General features: G+C 36.7%; 1 long non-coding RNA gene across 1 annotated transcript in view; it reads left to right on the top strand.

Moving 5' to 3' along the window:
• Window positions 1-20,000, top strand: part of LOC136841494 (uncharacterized) — a 409,598-nt gene that overhangs the window by 305,534 nt on the left and 84,064 nt on the right. The window lies entirely within an intron of this gene.

Raw genomic sequence — 20,000 nt, 5'->3', positions numbered from 1 at the left:
TTGGAAGAATGAAACTGTTTTATTTTTTTTTGTCAGCTGTCTTAAGGTCCAACACGTAGCGCTCAGAATATAAGCAATAAATGTAATGTATAAACTGACTTTCCTTGATATCACATCTAAGTAAACAGAAAAGTGGAGGTCACCTTTTAATAAAACAGTCAATGACTTTAAAATGAATTTATTTACAAACTGAACACTCAGGAAATTTATATGAAAGGCACATACAATGTGCAATAAAAGCTAGACAATGCATAGCAAATAACTGAACCTGAAAGGTCTGCAGCCCTGAAATAGTTTGACTAATAAACTTTAATGCGGTGAGACTGGTTGAATGGTTTTTGGTAGTTAGCGCAACAGGATTTGCAAAGGGGGAACTGTGTCCAGCGGTCCTGGACCGCTGAATGAGAAGACTCTTGCATGTGGCAAGATGGCAGTTAAACATATGCGGCTATTTGGGTTACAAGGGCAGGGGCAGACCACTCGAAGAGCCAGATAACAGGATTCTGGAAGAGAATTCCAGGTTAGCATTCAGATCAAATAACTTTCTCTTACATGAAATTACTTATGCACGATGGAGGAATTTATCAGTTAGATTTGATTAGCACATGGTTACACCATGGTGGGAATGCTCTAATTGTTATCAGTGAACTAATTTAATTTGAGCTTGGGACAAGTCATGAGGGCCAAATGTGCGTGCTAGGCTGTGGGAAGCAAAGGGGCTTTGTTTTAGGAGAATGAAAAGGTGGAAATACTGAAAATGGAGAGAAATTCATGAGAACAAAAAGATAACTGGCTGAAAATTGCTACTTCAGATGTACCTTATTGCATCTGTGCAAGTAGCTCACTTGGAAACGACAAATTTCCGCCGCAGAAGTCTCACCTTGCCAGTGTGAATAGCAATAGGATCACACTAATGATGTGTGTGCTTGGTCACTTTGGTCTTTGGTGGAGTGTGTGTGCTCAGGCAGGGCGCGATGCATCTCCCATTCAGGTTCACGCTTGGGGCCCAGTAAATCGGTCGATCTGAAACGCAATTTCAGCCAGCAGAAAGGTCGAATGGAAATAGGTCTTATGGCTAAGGCTACTAGGGTCAGCATAGCAACCCCTAACGGCTTTCTCTCCCCCCCGAGAAAATCATACGATGCTGGGCTGAGGTCGGCATGGTCCTCCCAAAACCAGGCAATATGGGAGTAGGCATACATAAGTTCACCTCCCTTAGTGGAGCCTCCTCCAGCTGCCATTAAATTTGATTTCCTAGCTAACAGGCTGAAGGGACAAATTTTCTAAATACATGAAAATATATATATATATATATATATATATATATATATATATATATATATATATATATATATATATATATATATATATATATATATATATATATATATATATATATATATATATATATATATATATATATATACATATATATACATATATATATATACATATATATATATATATATATATATATATATATATATATATATATATATATATATATATATATATATATATATATATATATATATATATATATATATATATATGAGATGCTCTGCAGGAAAAGGTGAAAAGAAAGGTCATAGACCCTGTGCTTTAATCTTGATTTCAAGACCTGATCACAGTAACATGATCAGCTGTGATCAGGTCTTGAAATAAAAACAAAAGCTCAGGGTCTATGATATTTTCTTTCACCTTTTCCTGCACCACTCCTATATTATTATGCCACGGGTCCATTGCGTTATTGGATGAAAAAAAAATATATATATATATATATATATATATATATATATATATATATATATATATATATGTATGTATGTGTTTATATAAATGTAAGTAATACACGAGTGAATTTCAATGCTACATACAGAAAGCATAGTCGCCATAACTGCACCACTGTTAACATTCTGCATCCAAAGATTTCCTGCCAATAACACTTGTATCTTCAGATGTCATTACCTTTGAGCACCATTACATATTAATCTTTATTAATCATAAAGGGCGTTAAAAAAACTACTTCTAATATAAATTCCAAGTCAAACCAGGCCACTGTAGTGAAAAGAAGCCACCCAAAAAACTAGACTTTGCTGGGGACAGAGAAGAGTATTGAAAGAAAAGGTTCAATAGTTACATTCCACTTTATTTAACGGTGGCATCTTACACGTTACCCAAAATGGAAAAGTTAGGTGAGCAGGTAAAGTCCGATGGAATAAAATAGAGAGAGAGAGAGAGAGAGAGAGAGAGAGAGAGAGAGAGAGAGAGAGAGAGGAGAGAAGATATTTTTTGTGCATTTCTGATTCTGATTGTGATCAGTGATATGCCAAATATTACTGTATGCATCGGCATTTGCGTGGCAGAACATCTTACTCATTCATGGTATATATTTGCCACGCATCAGAACACTAAGAGAGAGAGAGAGAGAGAGAGAGAGAGAGAGAGAGAGAGAGAGAGAGAGAGAGAATGGTTATCAAACTGACTCTTGTTTTCAAAGTACGCGAGTATTTATAAGTCATAATAGGATCTCGTATAATGGACTGGATAATATACTGCATGCTTCCTTCGGTACAGAAATGATTATAAACCAGCTCACATATTATGATGGACCTCGTGCTTCATTATGACCATTGCCGCTCGTACCAGACGCTCCGCGTCACCCTGCTTAAAGCTATCTCTACCCAGCCATGTGGAGATTCCAAGTTCAGTCTATGTAGTTTTTCAAGTAAGTCGTTTGTCCATCGCCTACTTGGTTTTCCCATATGTCGTTTATTCTTTCATAGTACCCTCCTTCTATGCAGTGGTTCAGATCAGACCTCTGACTGGTATGGGTTTTTACTCCACCCAGAAAGGAGAATTTCTCCATGTAATAACTCTCGCGGATCCAAGGCTTACAGTGGAAATCGTATTGAGAAATATCTTGAGAGAGGAAAACTAAGAAGTCGTCGTGAAAATTACTGCAGAGTGTTAACGATTTATGAATTTGCTTGGTGTATAATAAGGGTAGATGAAAAATGAATGATACGTTGGATATCAATCCAAACATAATAGGTAAATGAAAAGAAAATTAAAAGCAGGAAATCTGCCGGGATTACCTATGCGGTCACGATAGCAAACGCTGGTTATTACTGCTTTCGCAATTATTCTCACATAATTAGAGAACGAACGAAGAGAATGTTGTCGTTAAGGGTAATTTACCGTCCTGAATTCATACAACGGTTATTATTAGGCAAAGCTGGAGTTTCTTCTATTATTTTTTTCAGCATCGTACCGCGAGGATGAATGACAAAAGCAGCATTATAATGTGATTCCACAATGGCGTCTAAAATAAATTTTCCTCATGAAATGTAGTTAGTCGTTTGATCTCGTATAATGGACTGGGTAATACACTGCATGCATCGTTCCGTACAGAAAGGATTATAAACAAGCTCGCATGTTATAATGATCTTTGTTTGACAAAGATCATTAAAAGTATGTGCAAAGCAATCGATGCCGTGATCCCGTGATCTTGAAGGTCTCTCTATTGGCTTTTTTGGCCTGATTGTGACCCATTACCGTTCACACCGGAACTCTAAGACTCAGTGGTCTGGTTAAACTAACGTTAAAAAAAAAAGTTGCAAGTTTCATAAGTGGTATAGAAGTCTGTATGACAGCTACGACCTGCTCTCATTGTTAGTCACCTAGCAAAGTACAGGCCCAAAGCCTCGGTTCCTTAACTGCACTAATCGAGAGATGTACACCTCCTCCACTACGATCACTAATGCTAAACTACCCACATAATGACAGTAATAAAATTTTGATTACAGCGATCTTCTTGTTGTACGTGCCTTTGCGACCTCCCCCTAATGAAGGTACTATCGATCCTGGTCCAGAATCTCATGAAATAAAGGTCAGGCAGCGACCATGATCATAATCATCTTAACGCCGTATTGGCCTCCAAAAATCTTCATATGGTTATAGAACTGACGAAAAGATGAAGGTTGGGCGAAAGGTTAAGGTCTTTTCCGAGTAGCAAACCTTATTAATCTGGTATGAGTGGCGATGGGGTGCAATGAGGACTTAAAAGTTACCCAAGAGTAAGTCAGAGCTACCTGAATTACTCTTTATTCTTTGGTTAGACTCGATAAAGTAAATCTCTGCCCTGGAACAAATTATTTTCTTTCTTTCTTTTACTGTTTCCCAATTTATCTGATTCTTTCTGTAGGAAACTGTATCATCCTTTGGCACAATGTGTGGTTAGAAGACGGGCAACACTTCCCAAAACAAATTACCCTAGATCTTGCAAGAAAGTGTTAATGGACTTTCGCCATTAAGTGATGCCGGACTCGCCTCCTAAAAGAGAGGCAGGCTCAATTATTGAAGAAATACAGATGCAAGAAGAAAACTCCGCAGTCTGGCAGTGAATGATGGGATGAATGATTGACCAAGTCGGTTGACCATTGAGTCTGAAATTTCACGTAGTTGACATCTTCTAATGACTAAGTGGCAATACAAATTCTCTCTCTCTCTCTCTCTCTCTCTCTCTCTCTCTCTCTCTCTCTCTCTCTCTCTCTCTCAACACGTTTGTAGGTAAAGTTTTGATGAAAAATACTGACGGTAATAATGAATGCATTCGTGTGGTATTCGAGAGATTATCTAGAGACTAGTTATTATTACATTTCAGAACCCTGTTTTAATCTGTACTTTTTTCTGATACAAGACAAAATATAAATGCTGTCGCAGGCTGTGTCAGTCTGTCAATTCTGAGTATAAATATTGTTAGCGACTGGACTATTTTACCGTTTGTGAAAGTAACCAATGGCCGCACATTGTACCATTTCGTCAAGTCTTTATTGAATGCAAGACATTCAGTCCCTGATAAATGCAAGGGCCCCCATAGTGCATTCCATCCTCTGCCCAACATGCTCTTCGCTCTGAGGTTGTGGATGAAGCACATGACCTCGTGAGGGCTGACACGAGGCTCCAGTTTCATGTCCCATTTATGTGGTCATGGGACAGGAACTAAGCCTTATGAAATATTGCCGGAAGTTATCTCGTATGTACTTTGGAACATGACGGAAAGCGTGAAATCGCATTGAAGCCTGAATGTTTCCTTGTTTGCTCTAATCTTTGGAGACTGATGACAGAACATCGCCGAAGGGGAGAGGGACGGTTGTAGTTGCCTTACGTGGTGAATTGTAAGCAATAGTAACATGTCTTTGTAGCGTTTCGTAGGTCCCCAAGTGAAGTTCTTTCTGTCTTACCTGAGCTTTTCCTTATTCAGTTTCATATAACATTATGAACAAATCCTTCGAGTCAGCTTACGGGAGTGGAACTTATGGTTACGCATCCATTTCGACACTGCTTAACAATGTGGCCTGGAAGATCCTTGAAGTAGCGTATACGACTTTGCCTTGCTCTCTTTCAAATAGATGGTCGCTGGAATATCCCTGATGCTAGCAGCCTTATCCCAAAATGCTTGTTGATAACCGTAAAGGTATGGAACTCTCTAGATCTAATCTAAGGAAAAGCCACACAACACACTATATATATTGTGTGTGTGTGTATATATATATATATATATATATATATATATATATATATATATATATATATATATATATATATATATATAATCTACTGGTAACTTTTACCGGATACATTATGTATATATATAATATAATATGAATATGTATATATATATATATATATATATATATATATATATATATATATATATCCTATATGTATTATATGTGTATATATATATTTATATACATATAAAATTTTGTATCGTTGTGAGTTCGATATGAAAAAGAAATTTCTGTTAACTAGATTAATATTGTAAGGCCGAAATTTAATGTAAGAACAACAAATCAAGCTTTTATATCTTCCCAATTTTCAAAGTCATCTCTCTTGAAACTCTCGCTCGTGCCTTCCAGCTAATTGCAGTGTCTCTCCATCACTTCCCAACAAGGAAGAATCTTTCTCCAGTGCTCAACTCTAGTATATTTCAGGCTATGCCCAGCGCTCTAGCAGAGCTCAGTCTTTCTCCAACGCTTGTCAGAAAGTCCCGTCGCTCTCCACCACGTAGCGCTCAAGTTTCCTCCATCCCTCCCCATCCAAGGTTAGAACTCTCAGACCTACTCACGTTTGAATAAAAGTCGCCTTTAGCAACGTCCTATGGCACCTGAAGTCTTGCATAAAATTTGCACTGATTTTGCCAATGTTCCTGAAGTCTAACGACAGTTGTGGATTCATTATAGCTCATGGAAGCGATTCCAGTTGTTGATAACTATCTTCTGCGATGTCTAGTATATATTTGATAATCGTTCCATAGATTTCGTTGTCGAAAACAGCATTTACTGTTCTGAGGTCCTTACATAGATTTTTTAGCAAGCTGCACACCTTGCATACCAGTGGGTTTCACCCAATTTCCCGGCCCATCAGTGACTCAAGCGATAACATTTCTCTCGAATTACGTCTTTTAGATAAGCAAGATGCAAACCAAGACATACAACTTGCTGGTATGCAAAGTTTGCACTTGGCCAGGTAACTCCCTTAGGCTCAAACTACTTATATGACCATTGTTCCTCAATCTGTAGCGCCCTTGCTTCCTGGTTGAAAGTCCTGGGTTTGATCCCAAGTGGAGGTAGCAATTGATTATTAACTTTTTTTTATAACTAATTATTTTGCATCGTCTAGGAATGAGTCCTGTAAAACCAGTTATATTCTTCAGTGACTGTAACGGTTTTCTTTCATGCATATTGTGCGTAGCCATTAGTCTAAATAGATAACTAAATATATATTTTAGTTAAACTCTTGATTCTCACAAGAAAAAGAATATTTTGCATTCACTTTGGACGAATTTTTTCACTTCTTGAAGACAAAGGTTGAGGAAAACAAATTATTCTCACATCCACCGATATTTACTGGCTTTGTGTTGCCAAGTTTAGTTTGCGAATTTCCATTATGTGTTGGGTAAATTTTAATTTTCTGTTTATTTCGCGTTGGAGACTGTATTCAAATTGAGTAAGAATTTCGTTTGCTTTACCTCTTCCTCTCTTCACTGTGCTGGTGTGTAGCGTGCCATTATCTCTGCAATCGGAGAATAATCGTTGGAATTGTATATATTAATACATATATTAAGACATACGCTCACATACTTACAAATATATATATATATATATATATATATATATATATATATATATATATATATATATATATATATATATATGTTTTGTGTGTGTGTGTGTGTGTGTGTGTGTAAATAAAGAATAATTGTTGATGAAAATGTTACTTTGATAGAGTCTTCCCTTGATCTGTGACTTTTAGCTTTAGTCATCTGGACATTCATAGTTTTAATCTCGAATAAAAACAAACAATAGTTATTACAAAACATAGCTCGCACAGTCATTTCCCGACCAAAAAAAAAATAGAAGGAATGGCCCATCTTTCTCTTGGTCTGAAATCCTGGACGTCCCAGAGACTTGGCCTGCAGCTCCTCTCGTGTTTCAGGGGAAAAGCCGAATGAAAAAACAGAAAGCGAATCCCCTCTTCCCCAGCAAATTGATGAAGACCATTTCTGCCTCACTCTTTGCAACAGGAAAAGAAGAGTCTCTTTTGCTCTTCTTTCCTGATTGGTGGTTTTGGAGAGCAGAGATTTAAATACGCGGAGAGAAAGGTGTTTGTTTGCTTTTTTTTCCTCTCTTTTTGAAAGGATACTGGTTGCGAAATATGTTTGATTACTGAGCGATGCCTCTGTCTGGTGATACACACACACACACATATTATACATATATATATATATATATATATATATATATATATATATATATATATATATATATATATATATATAGATATATATATATATATATAGACATATATATATATATATATATATATATATATATATATATATATATATATATATACAGGTAGAGAGAGAGAGAGAGAGAGAGAGAGAGAGAGCGAGAGCGAGCGAGCGAGCTCATAAAAAGCACCAGTTTTGTTGATTAACCGAAGGTAGACAGAGTTATGGGTGTGTTTGTTTAAAGCAGTGAATTATGTATCTGGCAGCTGTTTGACTGAGGTAGGTCGCTTCGGGCTGGGGTAGGGCATGTGGCTAACAGCCTATCGAAAAAGACTTGTTTAGGCGCGATGAAAGACATACGACTTATGATAGGGATGGGACGACCCCACCCCCCACCCTTGGAAGTTCCAACCACCCAAAGTGAGAGCCATGGCTGAGTGGTGCAGTACTTAATTAATTTCACGTTGCTAGGTCCGTGGATCAAAGTGACCATTCAAATTATCAGTGCTTCTTATCATATCCTTGCCTGTCATCCATGACATTGTATATAATTACAAAAAGTTAACGATATTTATATCCTCTGAAGAAGACCAATTTCCTGAAATAGAGAGAGAGAGAGAGAGAGGAGGGGGCAGGGACATTCCAATACGACGAAGGGAGAACAACAACAGGCTCAGATGGAAACGACGTTTGGATAATGAAACAACAACAAACGAGAATGGTGGAAGAGAAAGAGGGAGAGTAGATGAAAAAACAAACAAGATGGAAGTACGTAACAGTTGCAACCGTTCGAGAGCTGCAACAACTTCCTAATGCCTGCGCACTTGAAGCTGAAACTTGGCAGGATACTAATAATATTAATGTGCAAAGTTGTAGGCAGATTTTCTGTCCTCTTTGCATGCAACCTGCTATACAGAGTGAGATGCAGAAGATGTCTGCGGTCACTTTCCTTTTCAATCTTATTCCGCTGAAGTGAGTTGAGATATTATGTCCTCTTCTACTGGTTGCTCAAGAAAGCTCTTCTCGCTCTTACTGAGTCGTTGTTGATTTTATTTGTCCATTTATTTATTATTGTTTATTTCATTAGAAGTTAACGAATCGGTTGCATTAGTCTGGTACGTTTAATATTTCAGGATAAAAATATTGACACTAACGTTTACTACTACGATTAAATAATAGCAAATATTAATAGACATTCATAAATTCGCAGTCAAAAGCAGAAAATTTATTTTGCATTGATGGCCTCTGTGAAATAAATGTCACTGAATGTTTCACTGTCAGAATGAATTTGTCCCTAGAAACTAACAGAGTGCATGAGCTTTAATGTACTTAGAATAAGAAAAAGACTGTATAGCATGTAAAATATAAATTCTTCCAAGAATATAAAAAAAATTATGAAAATTAATACCTATCAGTAATAAACTAAGCCCCTCTCTTCAGTGTCGGTGGTTCCAGACACTTCGTGAAGTCAGTGGTGTTAGTCGCTTCTGGGAAGTCATTTATCTTCGACACTTCTCTGTAAAGCCAGCTTTGTATACTTATGAAGTCAGTGGTTTTGGATATTTCTGTGAAACGACTGGTTTTAGACACTTCTGTGAAGTTAGTGGCTTTCAACATGTTTCGAAAGTAAATGGTTTCTGACACTCTCTGAAATTAGTGGTTTCAGATACTTTGCTCTGAATTCAGTGGTCTTGGAAATTTGAAAGTCACTTGCGATTCTGTGAGGTCAGTGGTTTTAAAGACTTCTCTGAATTATATAGTTTCATTAAGCGCGTTCTGAATTCAGTGATTTCAGTCACATCTCTGAATTCAGTGGTACCAGACGCTTCTCACTCAAGTTAGGGTTTCTGAAACTTCTCTGAAATCATTAGTTTCAGGTATCTGTGGCAACCAGGTCGTCTCAAGTGTCATATAAACGATTTTTTCAAACCTGAAACATTGGCTTCGAATTCCACGGCGAACGTTTAATTTTTAATTACCTATTTTTTCACCTCGATATGTATTTATTTTACCTCCATTTTTAACATTAGTTTGTTTCCTAGTTATAGGTTTCGTATATGCAAGTTTGTTCATCTTTTAATAAAGAATCTTGTTTAATATTAGTTAATATTAAATAAATTCTATATAAAAAGACTATTGTTTTGTTATTCTATACAGTTCTTTTCTTTGCTTCTTCCTCCTCTTTTCTTTTTCTGCAGAACACTGCTCTGGAATCGAATTGTTCATTATGAATAATAATAATAATAATAATAATAATAATAATAATAATAATAATAATAATAATAATAATATTTCATAAGCGATATGCGGCACTGGTCATCTTCCTTAATGAAGCCGACGCCGTATTTAAGATCACATCCAAAATATTGGACTATAGTCCTTCGTCTCTCTCTCTCTCTCTCTCTCTCTCTCCTTCCAATTATTGCTGTAACGGCATCTTCCTGTAAATGAAAATGCAGTCACCCAGCAATGTGCTTTCGCAATTACCATTCAAAATTTCCTCTTCAGAAGAGATAAAATAATTGGAGTTCTTGCCCGAATGACTCGCTTTTCTCTTCTTCCATTGAAATTCAACATAAATTTTGTTTCTGCAGTGTCGAAGGGTCAGTGGAGTTTCATGAAAGCAGGACGTCTCACTGATGGGGAATTATATCTATTGGGTAATTACAGTATATACGTATATTAAGTGATGAACTAACTGTCATTTACTTACGGTTCAAAGGGTAATGCATCTATTGGCCTAAAGCATCTATTATTTATTCATTGCTTTCGCATATTCGAAGGCCATATTCTTACCTGTTTTCGCTGTTCATCGTAATAATAGGCCGTTTTTGTAGGTTTGCCTAACAGTTTTAGAGCTGTTGCGGGTGAATGGAAAAAAATACATTTACATAACATAACGCTATCATTAATATTATGGTTACGAGCTTGATAGGGCGCAGGAGTGTGGATGGGCCATGTCTCCCCTACCCTCCCGATCCCCTACCTACCCCGCCCCCACAATGAGCGGATAAACAGGTTTGCAGGAGGAGTGCGGATGTGTGTGTCTCCCCAGCCCCTCCCGATCCCCTACCTACCCCGCCCCCACAATGAGCGGATAAACAGGTTTGCAGGAGGAGGGTGGATGTGTATGTCTCCCCTACCCTCCCGATCCCCTACCTACCCCCCCAACGCATGACGGATAAACAGGTTTGCAGGAGGAAGGTGGATGTGTAATGTATCCCCTACCCTCCCGATCCCCTACCTACCCTGCCCCCGCCCAGGGCAGATAAACAGGTTTGCAGGAGGAGGGTGGATGTGTCATGTCTCCCCTACCCTCCTGATCCCCTACCTACCCTGCCCCACACAGGGCGGATAAACAGGTTTGCAGGATGAGGGTGGATGTGTCATGTCTCCCCTACCCTCCCGATTCCCTACTAACCTGTAAGACGATTAAATAAGCAAAGCAACCTTGCACGAAATGTGATGTTCATGATCAAATAAGAAATAAATATAACGGAAATAATGAAAAAATTAGTAGAAAAATTTATGGCCTTAAATTTTCTAAACTATTTTGATATATATATATATATATATATATATATATATATATATATATATATATATATATATATATATATTTATATCAAAATAGTTTAGAAAATTTAAGGCCATGTCTCCTCATAGTTGTATTAAACCATCTTAAACATTTGAGCAACCAGAGCTTGAAGGTTTCATCATTATGCCCTGGCAACCTAGGGGTCAAACATGTGCCCTGTTTCTTAACAGAATGTTTTAAAGGCACAATATTATATATATATATATATATATATATATATATATATATATAATGTAATATATGTATATGTATATATATATATATATATATATATATATATATATATATATATATATATATATATATATATATATAAGACAATGCCACGGAGGTAAGAGAAACATTGGAGTACTGCGAGGCCTTTCAACTTATAGTCCTTTACTTAGCAGACTGAAGAAACATAAAAATAAGTTTACAAAAGAAAGCTCGTATAAATGACAGATGGGGATTACAAAGGAAAAAATATGTACCTGGAATCCAACACATTTGAAGAATTAGCAGACCCACCAACAGGGTTAATATTTAAAAGGTTTTACAAAGGATTAGGCTCAATGGCTCAGAAGCAGGGACAGGGCAATTAATAGATTATACAAAGAAGGTTTCTGACTGCCAAAAATGTAATAAAAGTACAGCTCAGTATATATATATATATATATATATATATATATATATATATATATATATATATATATATATATATATATATATATATATATATATATATATATATATATATAACAGTTTTACCCTGTTGAAGATACTATTCATTCATGCATAATTTACAGACCAAATGAGTCGATTACAAACACTGGCAATCTAAAATGTCAAAGAAGATATCTGTTGCTGGAGGGTCTTGCAGCTTCAGTCACCGATAACAGATGAATGGACTCGACTTCAATGCTCGCACACATTTCTGTTGGTCCAGAAATCATGTTTGCAGAGAGACCTGTGTCCATGGCTGTCCTGATGAGACAAGTTGATGCCCTCTTCATGCACACACGTGTCTACATCGGGAACACATTAGCTAGAAGGGTATTGCTTAACAGATCAGCATCTTGAAAAGCCATTGATATCATGCACATTGAAATGCAATATTCTCTGTTGCTTCCCTCTACAGCTGCCGTTCCTCTTCCTGCTTACCTCACTGCCTGCGAGCGTTAACTGTCTTCTGTCAGGGTTTTTTATTCATAGTTATGTTGCAAATTTACTTTAGTTTAATTAATGATTTACGAGAAAATATTACATAAATTATTCTCTTAGTATTTACTGAAGATTAACTGTTACGTACAGTCATGGCGCAAGCCTTTTTTTTTTTCTTTAGAGGGTGGCTCCAAAGAAAATCTAGACAACGGTCACAGTCACATTCCTCCTTTGACAGATATATCAAGGATGTACCAGAAAAATCTCCCAGCATCAACTGCTTCATACTCGTTCGCTAAAAGCGTGTCTGCATGACGTCAATGCTCCGTACACACACTGCGACACTCACCTCAGTCAAGTATTCACTCTCAAGTTGCCCTGAGCCCCTTCCGTTCCAGCACCTCTGCTGCTCCGTTTATACTGGACTTTCTAGGTTTCCCTCTACTCCCTCCTGCGATGGTTTCCAAATCGTACACCCTTTTTACCAAATTATTTTCTTCCATCCTCTCAACATGGACGAACCACTTCAGAGCAGAACAACCATTCTCCTAAAATATCCTTTTTACCTTATGGTTGCAGCTGTAAATTTCTCTCCCTTTTCAAATCTGCCAATCTTACATATACTTAGCAGACTATCCCCCTCGAAAGCTTATCAGCAGTCTTTTTTTTTTTCTTTCAATTGCATTGAACGACCACACTTTAGTTTCATAATGAAGAGCTGAAGCAACAACCCCTTCCTTCATTTCAACTTTTGCTCACAATAATAACCTTGAAATCACCATTTTAATGGTTATGAACATATTGAGGATATTAGCATCAGATCATTGACTATGATAATGCCAGTATTTTAAATGAAGGCAAGAAATTTCAGTAATTACAGTTCAATAGCAGTAACAGTCATTATCATTATTATCATGGGTAATGATATGATAATGTCAGTAATGAAGACGAAGGTATCATTACCATAATACGTAAAGCTGAGGTTCATAATACTTATTTTGGCGCAATTGCTAGTCACAGAATGACTTCAAAAAATCCAAAATAATCAAGGAGGACTTCTTCACCGATCTGAAACTTTACGGCTAACCGAGGGAAAGTGACGGGAGACGATGTAAACAAAGCTTTCTATAAATAAGAGGAAAGACGAATTTATGGCAGCGATTATGGAATACCAGAGGGGTCCTCGGTGTCACCTCTGCCCTAATCAGAATTTATCTCTATCCATTTATATATTCATATCTTATTTCCCTCCTGTCTGATTGCGTACCTCGTTTCGTTATCTGGCATTTTCACATCTTCTTTCATTTACCTCTATATTCTATCATTTATATAATCTGCTATATATATATATATATATATATATATATATATAATGTATATATATGTGTATATATATATATACATATATATAGATATATATATATATATATATATATATATATATATATATATATGTATGTATGTATGTATGAATGAGTGTGCGTGCATGTTCCAGCATAACACAGAAACACATTGGGCAATTCCAACGAAGTTGGTATACTATCTGGAGAAGAATACCGTGGGAGCAAGATATCACCAGCACCAAAGGGCACCAAAGGGGGTGGGGTTTTAATTGTAATTGAAGCAACAATCCTAACAGGGAAGAGAGAGAGAGAGAGTAGGGGGGTGTTAGGGAGGAGAGAGAGCGAAAGAGGGAGGGAGAGTTGGAGAGAGAGAGACAGTTTATCGGTTGTCATTCTGAGTTTTCTGGGCAGTGCCGGGTTGTCAACTAGTATGTATATATATATATATATATATATATATATATATATATATATATATATATATATATATATATATATATATATATATTTATTATATATATATACATATATATACATATATATATATATATATATATATATATATATATATATTTATATATTTACATATAATGTGTCTGTGCGTGTGTATGTGTATACACACTATCATTAATACGAACAAGACTTTTCATGCATGATATTATGCCACAAATATCCCCTCAGATTGAATTCAATTTCCTTTTGGATAACTTACACCCAAATATTACAAAAAGTGATAACGCACCTGCCCTGGCCAAGATTCCTTCACCAGAAAACACTTGATTGATTAAGAAGCCATTTTAACGGCTTTGGATACTGGTCTCTAAGTAGTTTATAAGTATCCGGGAGGCAATAACGACCACCCAAGTTCCATTTTGTGCTGATCTTTGACTAATCTTTGTAACTACTGGTCTACATTTTCATCTGTGAGATAGCATTATTCAGGCGTACTTTCGCATCAAACCATTCATTCTCCCAGCTTCACCTCCATGAAACGTTTTCTATTTGTTTTTAACTAACTATCTTCTGCATCATTCACTAAAATCTTGGTTAACGTTGCGCCACTGCATCTTCGAACATAAATCTTTTTTGCTGTCAGTTGTCACTTAATTATAAGATTTTGCAAAATTTGAAAGCACAATGAATTAATGGACACGTCCCATCGTGTTTGACGCCACTGGTTCTCATATAAAAGAAGCCTTCAGTCACCGGCTCACCTTCCCCAGTAAATAAATCCTTTTATTATAACTTTGCAGGCATCCATAGGAAAGACTTGGGTTAGGATTAAGTCAGAACAGTTCCGGTGTAAGCTTAAAACTTAATTTTAGCGAAATGTGTATTTACCTTCATGTAAATGTATTTTAATAGCTCGCGTAACTGATACACAGTCAAATTTAAATTATTGCATGACTTCTTGGCCAAGCTCTGCACAATTAATTAATCATTCAAGTCTATCTGTCTGTCTGTCTGTCTTTTTGTGGGTCTGTCATACACACATACACATGTGTAAACACACACGCGTAATAGGTACTTTAATTCGTAAGGAACTAGTTCGCAGATCGGTTTCTGTATTCCCAAAATGATCAAGGATGGAATTCTTTTTAAGTTTGTGAAGCAAACCGAAAGGTGATCGCATTTTCTACCAACATTCCCATAAATCAAGTTTTATGAATAGGGAGTAAACGCCCTGTCATACAGAAAGAAGAAAAACAGTAATATATAAAATGATAGGAATTAAGATTTCACAAGATTCTGAGATAAACACCACATCTTCAGTTACTGCTCAGAACACCAAACACGAAATAATGGAGCTGAGACAGGAATCATATGGAACTATTCCAGCATTTTTCCAGGAATTTTTTCCGCGGTTCCTTTAAGCCGGGGCCAGTTGTGAGGAGGTATCTCTGATTCCTGATGTTGCTTTGTCGTAACTTGAGATGTTTTCTTGACCAAAGCTCCTCCATTCTTTGCTCTATTTCCTTTTCCTTATTCTCCTCGGCACGGGGTTAGAAAATAACTTTGATAAAGAGAGAATACCAATGACAGTTGAAGCATTAAAACTGAAGGCCGTTACTTCAGCGTCTTAGTGTGGCGTACCATTTGTGCCTTAAACATTCTTTGAGAGACGACAGCGTCCCGTCCATCCTGTGCACATTGGGTTTTGAGTGCTCTCTCTCTCTCTCTCTCTCTCTCTCTCTCTCTCTCTCTCTCTCTCTCTCTCTCTCTCTCTGTGACAGTCTTCAAGATTCATGAATGTTCCTTTATGACGGTGTCTCCTCAGGGTCAGATACTTTCACCAACTGCATCTTTGGCTCTATTTTTAAATTGTTTGTCGCAATTTCACTTTTTTCTTTTTGTCGTAATTTTTCCTCTTGCTGAACTTTTCTTTTTCGGTCGTATATTTCCTCAGCGGTCGTATCTTTCAGGTCTCTCCCTTCTCGTCATTAGCAGTTATGCTTTTATTTCGGAGCTGAGTTGGTAAACAAATCCTTTTGAATTTTAGCTGCTGATGAGGAGAGAGAGAGAGAGAGAGAGAGAGAGAGAGAGGGATAGCAACCAGGAAATGACTCTGGTGAGACAATGAAAATGAACTGACATGCAAACTATTAAAGGAGTTTAGAAAATTAAAATTGGATTTGTTCTTACTCTTCATGCCGAATGTGATCTGTAGAACAATTTTATTTTTTAAGTCCCCAAGCCTATTGGACTGGAGCCTAATGCATTTTTTCCTAGTCAGGCATGCAGTAAATAAGAAAAATGAAAAGAAGGAAAAAGGTTGGTGTTTGTGAAGCAACTAAAAGTTGCGTTATCCATTTGACATTTGATTGTTCATCTCAAATGCTTAAATGGTTTTCTTTACCTCGTGATCTTCCATCGAGTCCGATGTGAAGGAAGATCGTGAAAGGATTCTGTTTTCTTTTGAGACTGATACGTAATACTCAACTTCCTTTTTTTCAGGTTTTATCCTGATGAATAAGTGAAATAACCATTTGCCAAAACTAAACATTTCCTTTGAGTCTTGTGCATTGGCTTTTTCAAATAATTATGGTTTCATTTTTATCTATTTATTTATTTTTGTCTCATGGATGTTATTCTAAGCGTATCATGAGGGTTTATTTTTGAATAATGTGAGGCAACTTTACTTTCATGTAGATTGTTTTGCATTACTGATCTTCTATGATAAGTGTCCTAACAGTAAATAAGATTTTTTAGGGCAACTATACCTTTATAGTTTTCCTTTAGTTTTGTAAATAATGCTCAGTAACTTTCATGAGTGTTTATACAGTCATGGCGGTCTGAAGCTCGAGTAAAAGACGAGATTTAGGATCTATTCGTAGGATTAAAGCCTTTTCTTCTAAAACAAGCTGGGGAATGGATGAGATTAAGCATAGGATGACTGCCCCACCTCATCCAAAACTGAGCGAAACTACCTCTTGAAATGAACCGTTCCAGTTTAGTGTGAGCGGCTCTGACCCAAAATGGGGCCTGGAAGCCGATGGGGCGCGAATGAGAGAGGCGGGGAATACTATTTTCCTCTCACGTTATTTTCGACAAAGGGTGTTCAATGGGGGGCTTGTTACCCTTTATCTGGTGTATTATTTTTGCATTTTTATTTTCTTTTATTTCTGATAGCATTAAAACCGTTACCCTTACGTGCAATACAAGCAAGAGAATTAACGTCTTATTGAGGATCATTAACAATAGCTGATAATTAGTGATTATCATCACTCAACTGTGGGCAATGAATTGCCATCGAGTCTATCTATGCGCTTTAAGGAGTCGAAGGCCAAGTTATCCATTAAAAACGTTACAATGTACTTTTATTATTATTTATCAATTATCATTCAAAATGTCAAAAATATTTGATTACTGATTATAATTAAGAATATCATTTATCAGAATTCTCAAATATTCGAATTACTGTAGTCATTATCAAATATTAAAACTATCAGTTACTCTACACTTTATCAAATGCTCTTATAAGTTAAAATTGGGGCAAAGTAAAGCTGAAGGAGTTGGACAGCTTTGGGTTAAAATGTAGAGGTAAATGCAGCTGAAAGTGAACGGGTGCTGCAAACAATTTTCGCGTCTAAAAGAACTACAACACAAATGCAGACATCTTTAAATTGGTAGAGAATGCCGTATAGGTTACAAAATGAATATATACAAATAAATCAATTAGCAAGTTGGTAAAAGAATAAAGCAACTCTGGGGAACATTAAGGTAATCAAATTAAATTCAGAACTCAATTTATAATTATGATTCAGTAACTGTAAATAAAATATGAAACGTCAGTAAAGACCAAAAAGCGAAAAATAAGCGACGATAAGAGTATTAATAACAATGCAGCAAAAAGCTCTAATTCATGGGACTTCGTAATTAACCTGCAGTGCAGGTGGGGGAAAAATCCGCTGCTTGAAACTTCTGTTGTTGAGGTGAATCAGTAAGTCCAGAGAAACTGATTCCTTCCTACGTCCTTATAATCCGTGTACGCTGTACATTGAAGGTTTCAGAAAAAGTTTTCATTTTTGATACTGTGATCCTTCCTTATTCTCTCTCTCTCTCTCTCTCTCTCTCTCTCTCTCTCTCTCTCTCTCTCTCTCTCTCTCTCTCTCTCTCTATATGTAAAGTGAGACTTTTAAAGAATTATGAACCACCCAAAATTACAAAAACAAACTTGACAAAAAGACCTGGAAAATTAGAGGGATGAAAATACAAAATCCTGAAACTCAGCTCTCTCTCTCTCTCTCTCCTCTCTCTCTCTCTCTCTCTCTCTCTCTCTCTCTCTCTCTCTCTCTCTCTCTCTCTACATATAAAGTAAGCTTTTCGCAGAGTTAGGAACCACTCAAATCATAGAAACAAAGGCGAGATAAAAATCCATACGAAAATTAAACGGATGAAAACACAGAATCCTGAAAAACTCAGCCTCATCCGCCAGACGCGAACCATAAACCTGAAGAAGACTCCCTGGAATCGTCTCGGAGTGCGGCAGAGCATTAATTAAGAGAAGCCAAATTTCCATTGCTAAGTTTCATCTGTATGAAACTGGATAACGATGGCAAGTGAGAGTTCACTAATAACTTCCAGGCCTTTATGTTTAGCTTTCATCTTCCCACTGCAGATGGAGGCGGTGTTTCTTGCGAGCTCGTAAGCGAGTAAGTAAGTGGCTCGGGATCTCCATAACAGGACGAATAAGCTTTGAGCGACTCTAATTAACAGGCTGAATTATCTTTGAGCAAATGTAATTAACATGTCGAATAAAAACTTGCTGATTGAGCTTTGAATGAATATTGTTAATAGGTTGAATAAGAGCAGGTTAACTAACTCTGAGTGAATATAGTTAACAGGTTTATGGGTGCTAAACGAGAGGAAATGTCTGAGTAAGGTGAAATTAAAGGAGTTGGACAGCCAGGTGGGAAGAGACGGAGGGGATCGGACGAATAATACACGGCAGATAGCCATTGAGTTGAAGATCAGAGGAACGTTTTGCAAAGAGCCTTCAGTACTTTTCTACTGAACTGTAGCGTTCTGTCATTACACACCCTACTTCTACGACTGAATTTCCGAGAAAACAATGCCGTCTGCCGTCTACAAGCTTTGTTATTATATATCATCATATTTCTACGACTCAGTATCAAAGGACGTTCTTAATAGCCGACATATCATAGAAGCCCAACAATTCCCCAGAAAATTCGCCGGAAGCAAACGCGAGTTCATTTAAAGTAATTCCCGTCGCAATCAATTTCCTGTTTGCCCGTAATGACCTCGCATTCAAAATACCCTCGACACGACAATTCCCGAAATTGATGGACAATTAATGTGCCCAGGTAAAGGCTTACCTAGAATGAATACATCAGCCGGAGAATTTTATCTTCATAATTAATTAGTTCCGAATGGCCAATAACGTTCAGGTGTCTGTTTTTCATTCCGAAAATGACAACCGGAATCGATGTTTTTTTTTTTTCTCATTATGAAGGGCATGGAATATATATGAGTTCATTATATTTCAGTTCGCAGTTCATTATTATCATTATTATTATTATTATTATTATTATTATTATTATTATTATTATTATTATTATTATTAAAAAATGTGCAAGTATCGATATTCTTAACACAT

Source organism: Macrobrachium rosenbergii, chromosome 1 (genome assembly GCF_040412425.1).
Source record: "Macrobrachium rosenbergii isolate ZJJX-2024 chromosome 1, ASM4041242v1, whole genome shotgun sequence".
In the NCBI taxonomy this organism is placed as follows: Eukaryota; Metazoa; Arthropoda; class Malacostraca; order Decapoda; family Palaemonidae; genus Macrobrachium; species Macrobrachium rosenbergii.
Note: the sequence above shows the minus strand (reverse complement) of the source record. Positions and strands in the feature narration are given on the sequence as shown.